The following is a 7,935-nucleotide window of genomic DNA, read 5'->3' on the forward strand; positions in this document are numbered from 1 at the left end:
TACACACAAAACAACTAACTTTAAGAGCCATTAAGTGAAATAATGAACTCTCAAGTGAGTGAGAGCTGGTTTTGTTCATCTTACTCTAAAGCCTCATGTCTTTTATTGGGCCTGAATCCCACTGGTAAAATGAATCAATGATGCAACACCTAATCCTGCGTTGAAGGAAATTTAGAAATACCTTGTTCCACACCTAGGAAAATCTGGCGGCTGCAAAACAGAGCAGCATGATGCATATTCTTTAAGGATATGGCTTTTTCAGTCAAAGGGAGGAGAAAACACATGGGTAGTGTGTGTCTCTCTTGTTTTGAGCTGTCACTGAGGCGGAGGCTGCTGGCCCGTTGAGGCCGATGCTGGGTGACAGTGGCAGCATATTGCTTACTGGACTGTGATGATACAACTCAGGGAGACCCTCTGTAGCCCTCATTATCTGCCCCCGAGCTCGCTCGACGCTGCCTCTGCTCCCTTCAGAATTAGGGGGGATTATTAAACATAATTCTACTAATTATGGTTTGGGAAAAAAGTTGGATGGGTCCAGCACCAGTGCCCCAAAGGAAGAACACCATGAGGTAAAGATTGGAGGGCTTTTACGGCGGTGCTTGCAGATAATTATAGGTATAGAAACCAATTCCAGAGACAGAAAAAAAATTCAGCCAAGTCCAGACTGTTTTCATGATGCAACCAAGCTCCCTTGGAATGTGAAACATTAGCTGGTTTTCTCCGACGGGGAGAAATTTTCACAATGACAACTAAGAGACTCCAGCTTAGGGTACCGGGTGGCAAGGGGGACCTCGAAAGCTGTTAAGTGCCTGTTGCAATTTTCCACCCTTTTGCCAAGGCAGCCAGGATGCAACATAACTTATTTCGTGGCAGGTTCTCCAGTGAACCAACGGACAGTAGAAATACCAGCCCTTTCAATATATACTGCAGTTTACAAAGATGATGTTACCTGTAAACTGATTCACAGCATAAAAACATAGACCCAAAAGTGGATATTGTGAATAATGATAACTGACTCATCCTCATGCACTGGGACTTTTAATGTGCAATCAGTTCGTATCAAAGAGTTGAGTCCTTCTTTTTAGAATATTATAACCCAGAATAATTACTACAAGAAGCATTCTGAAGCAGAGTCACTTTAATCCTACAAAAAGGATTACAAGTACATTTTAGATGGCTGTTTTAATCGGCCGAGAGCGGGCAATAAAACTAGACAAGGGCATTTGCCATTGGTTGGAAATAATATACTCTAGGTTTTTATTCTGCAATCTTAAGATTCCTCTGATTTTCTTTGGTTCAGAGGAACTGTCCAGGTTGTAGATAGCAATTATCTGGATGCACCATTGTGAAATCCACACCCTAAAAAGGGGTCCTGAAGCAGTGGTTCAAATCTGCGGCAAACTAACAGAAAAGGACGAATCCTGGCAGAAGAGTGTCTATGTGAGGAACATAATAATTCAGTGTTTCCCAAAAGGTGAGACATGTGTTCACAATAACCTTACCCAATGTGGAAGATGGTTTTCAGTATTAAATAAATGTAGGACAAGGGCTTAAATACCAGTGAATCATGATGAGAAAGAGATTCTCCTTCCAATCGATCAACCCATTTCATTTAACAAAGAATAGAGTCTCAGTTTGGTGTTTCTGTTTAATACGTCTCTAAAATTTGCCAGTTTCTCATTTTATCAGAAAGACAGCAGCATCAGGGTCAACTTGTAATTTAATACTATTGTTTTGTCTTCAATGGAGGCACTTTCACAATGACTTTTACGAGAGCTATGATTATTGTTCTGTTTATGACGGTAATATAAAGTTTCTCCTTAAAATAAATATATTTAATTTTTTTGGAGTGAGTTCCATTTAGGGAAAGCACTAAGGGAAAAATAATGAAGGTGAATGTGGATTTGGCAAAATAAGTGAAAATGGCAGAAGTGCTACAATGACCACTGGCCTCTAACCACTGGATGCCAATAGCTTCCCTCCTCCCATTGTTGTGACACCAAAAATGTCTCTAGAATTTCCAAATGTCCCCTGGGATGGAGGATTGGTCTGGGTTTGAAAATCACTGATTTAGAGCAATGTGGTCTCTGAGTAATTGTTTTCAACAGAAGGCAGATAGGGAAGAATGTTGGGCTTTGTGGAAGTGACAATGTGAAGTATTCCAGGGACAAAAGCCATCAATCAAAGTGGAAAAGGAAGTCAGAGAATGTTGGGTGGATATGTTGTAATAAAGAAAGAGGTTCCCTTTGAGGGTTTCTCCCGTCTACTGGTTCATTCAAATATATGAAGATCAGCCATCTGACTTCTAATAAAGGATTCCAGATATGAATCCCCAAAACAAGGTTGCTGATGATCTTTGCCTTTGCAATTTATTTCTTTGTCCAACCGGACAGAAGAGTGTGTGAATTTTCCAGGAAAAAACACAAGCCCAAGCCTGCCAATCTGGCAACCCTTGGGAGGCTGAACTGGCCTAGCTTTTTTTATGAGGTGTTTGGCCGCCTGAATGTTTAATTTCATTCTTTTATTTTATGTTTTGGGTGCAGATGCCCAGAGGTCTTTGGACAATTGCCTCTTTTTTAATAAAGCTAATAAATGCCCCTAGGAAATTTACCTATATCTAAACTGACATAACAAAGCTGATACATCAGAGGGGTCAGGCATGAGAGATTCTAGCAATTTATATAAACAAGGAAGCTGGCATGCATTTGGACTGCCTAGGGTTATTACTCAGGCCCTGGCAGTCTTCCAGGCTGTTCATAATTTTAAATAAATTCTGATCTTAGTGATATATACTTATTGATCAAATTTTCAGAAAGTCATCACCATGTACTCATCTGAAATCTTCACAGTTCCTAGGAGAGGTCTGGCATTATATAAGCTATTATCTGTACCACAATTCATCCTTCTATTTGAATCAAGCCTGTGGATAAGTGACTCATTCTGTTCCATTTACCGCAGCAAGAGACCTGGATGGTGGCTGGAAAACAAGATTCTTAGGTCCTGTATCTCAATTTATCATGAATTTTCTTTGGTTATGCCATTTCTCAAACTCTCAGTTTTTCCCTAATATTAAACAAGTGGTTTCACCTGTGGACAGGATACTCTTGTCTTATTCACTTCAAGTCCTCTTCAAAAGCACACCATCCTCTCAAATGGAAGACCCTGCTTCATCCCCCTTGGAACTCTTAGCACCCAAATCCTCAGGAAAGGTTGGCTGGCCTGCAGGTATTTTTACAGGATCTCAGGTGCCGGCTGTGCTGGTCACTGGCCCTCTTGCTTTCAAAGGCCTGGGCTATATTACCTCTGAGCCCTGTGCAAACCCACTTTGGTCAAATCTCCCTGTTCTCCAGCTTTCTCCACCATCAAAACCTACAATCATTTATACATCCTTAATCTCAGCTCTTTAGATTTTGTTTAGTGACTGTGGTAGATAGAATAATGGCTCCCCAAAGATGTCCACATCCTAATTTCCAGAACCTGTATGTTAGGTGACATGGTAAAATGTAATTAAGGTTGCTAATCAGCTGGCTTTAAAACAAGGATATTCTCCTGAACTATCTAGGAGGGACCAATGTAATCATAAGAGTCCTTTAAATGTGGAAGTGAAAGGCAGAAGACTTAGTGTCTGGATGACACAATGTGAAAAAGAATTGACCAGCCATTGCTGGCTTTGAAAACAAAAGGAGGCTACAAGACAAGGAATGCAGGCAGCTTCTAGAAACTAGAAAAGACAAATAGATTTGCCCCCACAGCCTACAGAAAGGAATGTAGCCCTGCCAACTCCTTGACTGTAGCCCAGTGAACCCTGTGTTATTCTTGTGGCCCACAGGACTGTACAATAACAAACTTATGTCATTTTAAGCTACTAAGTTTTGTTGTCATTTATTATTCTAAGAAATTAGTATAGTGGTGTTACCCTGAAAAAACTAATTAATCCAATAGACCATAAAGAATAATTTGTGAAAGCTCTCTGACTCCCTAACAATCAAGAAAGAATGAGTTAGAATGCCATCACAATTTTTTCCAGGATCTGGAGTCTACCCTGTCCTAGAATGGTTCCACCTGGCAAATCCACTTCCTCTTCATACTCCCTTTCAGCCTAAGTTCAGGCTCCATCTGTTCCCCAAAACCTTTAGCCTCAACCATTCCCACCCTCTGACTCAAGAAAAAGAGAAACACATTTCTATAATATTCAACAGTACTTCATAAGCAATTAACGTTTTTTACTGTAAACTCTCATTTATTATGTCCCCCATATATTCCTGTCTCCTATATCTTTCTACCCCTAGTAACAAAGTTCCATAATAAAAAATATGTTTCAGAATTTTTTGGAGTTAGTTATTACCAACAATGCTGTGGAATCTAAAAATTTTATTCCGTCAGTCACTTGGCAAACCTTGATATATACATTGCATTGAGTGGAAGCAGGAAGAAATAGAGCAAGCTCCCCACCACAAAAGTTTACAATTTAATATGGCGTGGAATAGGAGAAACGTTCTTTTATTCCACAAATACTTCTTGAACCTGTAGCTTACATCAGATATACACTTAATCTATAATGCAAGACAGAAACATGATTTTGTAATAGAGCTACAAACAACAGTGATAGTGAAAAGAAAGTTCACTAAGTGACAGAAATACAAGAACATACCACCTCTCAGTATAGATATACAATGGAACACTATTCAGCCATAAAAGGGATAAAATAATGCCATTTGCAACAACATGGATGGACCTGGAGATTATCATACTAAGTGAAGTAAGCCAGAAAGAGAAAGAAAAATACCACATGGTATCAGTTATATATGGAATCTAAAAAAAAAAAAAAAAAAGACACAAATGAACTTATCTACAAAACAGAGGCAGACTCACAGACATAGGAAGCAAACTTATGGTTACCAGGGAGGAAAAGGGGGGCAGAGAGATAAATTGGGAGTTTGGAATTTGCAGATAATAACTACTATACATAAAATAGATAAACAGCAAGGTTGTACTGCATAGCATGGGAAATTATATTCAATACCTTGTAATGGCCTATAATGAAAAAGAATATGGAAAGGAATATATATATTATATGTATAAATGAATCACCATGCTGTAAACCAGATATTGACACATTGTAAATCAACTATAATTCAACTGAAAAAAAAAAAAAAAAGAATATACCCCCTCTTATACCTCCTCGCAAAAGCCCAGCTGCCTGGGATTCTAAACACACACAAGAATTAGAAAGAAACACAGGAAAAGAAGAAAATGTCTCATGGTCAAAAGATAAACAACAAATCCTGAACACTGAAACTCAAGTATTTTGCATGTAGGCACCTTAACTCAGTGCCTATTTTCCCATATTTTGTGTACCATTTAAAAATGTTCACTTTTCTTTTTTCCTGGCCCATGGATGATTAAAGAGAAGAAACTGAAAGAGAGAAATTGCAAAAGATAGTTACACCAATAGCACAAATAGTGTGTTTGTGTGTTGGTAGCAGAAGGAAGAGAAAGACAATCAAAAGAAAACTTCTGCAAAGTGGGGCCAATTACAACATAGGCAGGCCGCCTGCACCAATCAATAAACCCCAAGACCATCCCAGTCATATATACTGCACAGTGACTGGGTTTCCAATGATTCTAGCAAGTGTTCAAATTATGTTCTGCATATTCTATTTCGGAAAACAAGGAAATATCAACCACTTTTATAGAAACTTCATCAGAATTTGTTAAAATCTTTTAAATGTTGGTGCTTTCTGGAGGAAAATATTTTAGTGTTCTATGCACTGTGAGCCCATGGGTCACACAGAGAGCTAAGGAACATGGGCAGTGGGTCTCTGCAAATGGAAAAAGATTATTCCAGCACTAAAGCATACTAAAGATGTCACTGTGTCAGAAGCCAGGCAACAAGGCTACCCAGAATTATCAGTGTCTGCTATTAGAAAAATCATAGTTCAGAGAAAAAGATTTAAGCAATCATCCTGGGCTGAGAGCTCATTTGCAAATGTCACTTCGAAAATATAACTCTATTATGAAAAAACTATTTAAGTTCATCACTAATGCCTGACATTTCAGGATGGTTCTTGCTCTGTTTCTACTAATCACACTCAGGGTAGCTTTGTTTTTCATAGTCCTTTTATGATTAGAATGCTGAACGTACTGAAAAAGTTCTTGGGTAAAGCTCAGGATTTGATTTTCTAGGTAATCTTTAGTAAGTCAGTTAAAAGATGTCTGTCTTCAGTTCTTTCCCTTTATATAAATCTAAGGCATTGTACCAGCCTACCTTTTATGAGGCTCAAATAAAGTCATAAATATTATCAGTGCATTCTGGAAAGAGAGGTTGCCATGGAGCTCGCATAATGGGGAATCACCACTCTGCGCTTCAAAATGGGTTAGGAACATGTACTTGTCTTGGTGGCCTGGCTTCTACCAACAACTGCACAACTGCACGACTCCAGTCTGCACAAAGTGAACTTTCTGCATATTCTGCCTATGCCAGAGAAAAACAAACACCAACTAACAGATCCAGAATGCATTTCTAGTATCACCTAGCTCAGGGTAGAGCACATGCTTAGCATGCACGAGGTCCTGGGTTCAATCCCCAGCACCTCTGTTTAAGAAAAAGAAAAAGGAAAATATTTTTTTAATTCCCTCCATCCCCAGACACAAAGAAAGAGAAAGTAAACTTTAATCATTCTTTTTCCTTATTGTCATTCCAACCTTAATTAAGAGTTATGTAGTGAGCAATAAAAAATAGGTAATATATGTACAGACCACTTACTCTGTTCCAGGCATTTTATATAGATTATCTCATTTAATTGTCACAACATCTCTATTCTGCTGATATTATCATACTCATTTTACAGACAAGGACACCATGACTTGGAGGACTTGAGTAGCTTGCTCAGGGCCACACAGGTCAAAAGTGGGGGAACTATGCAACAAGATACTAAAGACCATGCTCTTAACCACTATAATATCAGTGAACATGAACATTTCAGAAGCTGGGCAATAGCATGTGTTATAATTTATAAACACAGGCAACTAGCAACAACTTAAACACTTATCTCCATCTTTGCTGGAGTATTTACATGCTCTAAGAGTATCTGTGTGCTCAAAAGTGATTAATCTAAAGATTAATCCCTTTTAAAAGAAAACAATTTGCTGAAAGAAGGGAAAAGGTGATGAAATTTTAAAAATGTATAATAGGAAAAACATGCTAACTAATCATCCTGGAGCTCTTTCTGCCCTCAAAATTGACCCAATCTTTTTATAAAGAGGAAATCTTTCCCTTCCCCTTAAAATCTGTACCATCTCAGTGTTTTTCTTGAACATTTCACCCAAGGCCTTGTGTCACCTCAGTTAATAACCTCTAAGGTGTATGCCACGCCACATGCCCAAGGTAATAAACTGAAGGACTTTTTGGAAAGAGAATGAACTGATCATTTTTCTTGTCAAAAAAACCAATACTGCTTTGAGTCCTAATTAACTGGAAAGGCTTTACCTTTAGAAGAAGTATATGTTAGTGGAAATAGCACTAACCCTAGGAATCAGAAATCCAAAAATTCTGTCTAGAGTTCCATCACTTAAAAGCCATCTCACCTTGGGGGAAAATTCATCACCAGATTCTTGAGACTCAGGTTCCTCCTCTACAAAATGGGAATGATTATAATACCCTCACCATCTTCCACATTTGTTGTAAGGATTCAGTGTCATGTGATCCACACCTATAAAACCCTATTCTATGTAAGGAAGCACAATGATGATGAGATACTAAAAACGTGCAAGAAGAAAAGTGGGATGAAAATATACCAAGAGAGTCCTAACCAATTACAGTGTGTCTTTCCTGGGAAAATGAAATATTATATTAATAATAGCCATAAGCTATTACTCTATAGAGTCATACCTACTACTCTGTCTTTCATGGAACAGCCTTTCACACATCGAGAA

The sequence above is a fragment of the Camelus ferus genome, chromosome 2 (assembly GCF_009834535.1).
Source record: "Camelus ferus isolate YT-003-E chromosome 2, BCGSAC_Cfer_1.0, whole genome shotgun sequence".
NCBI lineage: Eukaryota > Metazoa > Chordata > Mammalia > Artiodactyla > Camelidae > Camelus > Camelus ferus.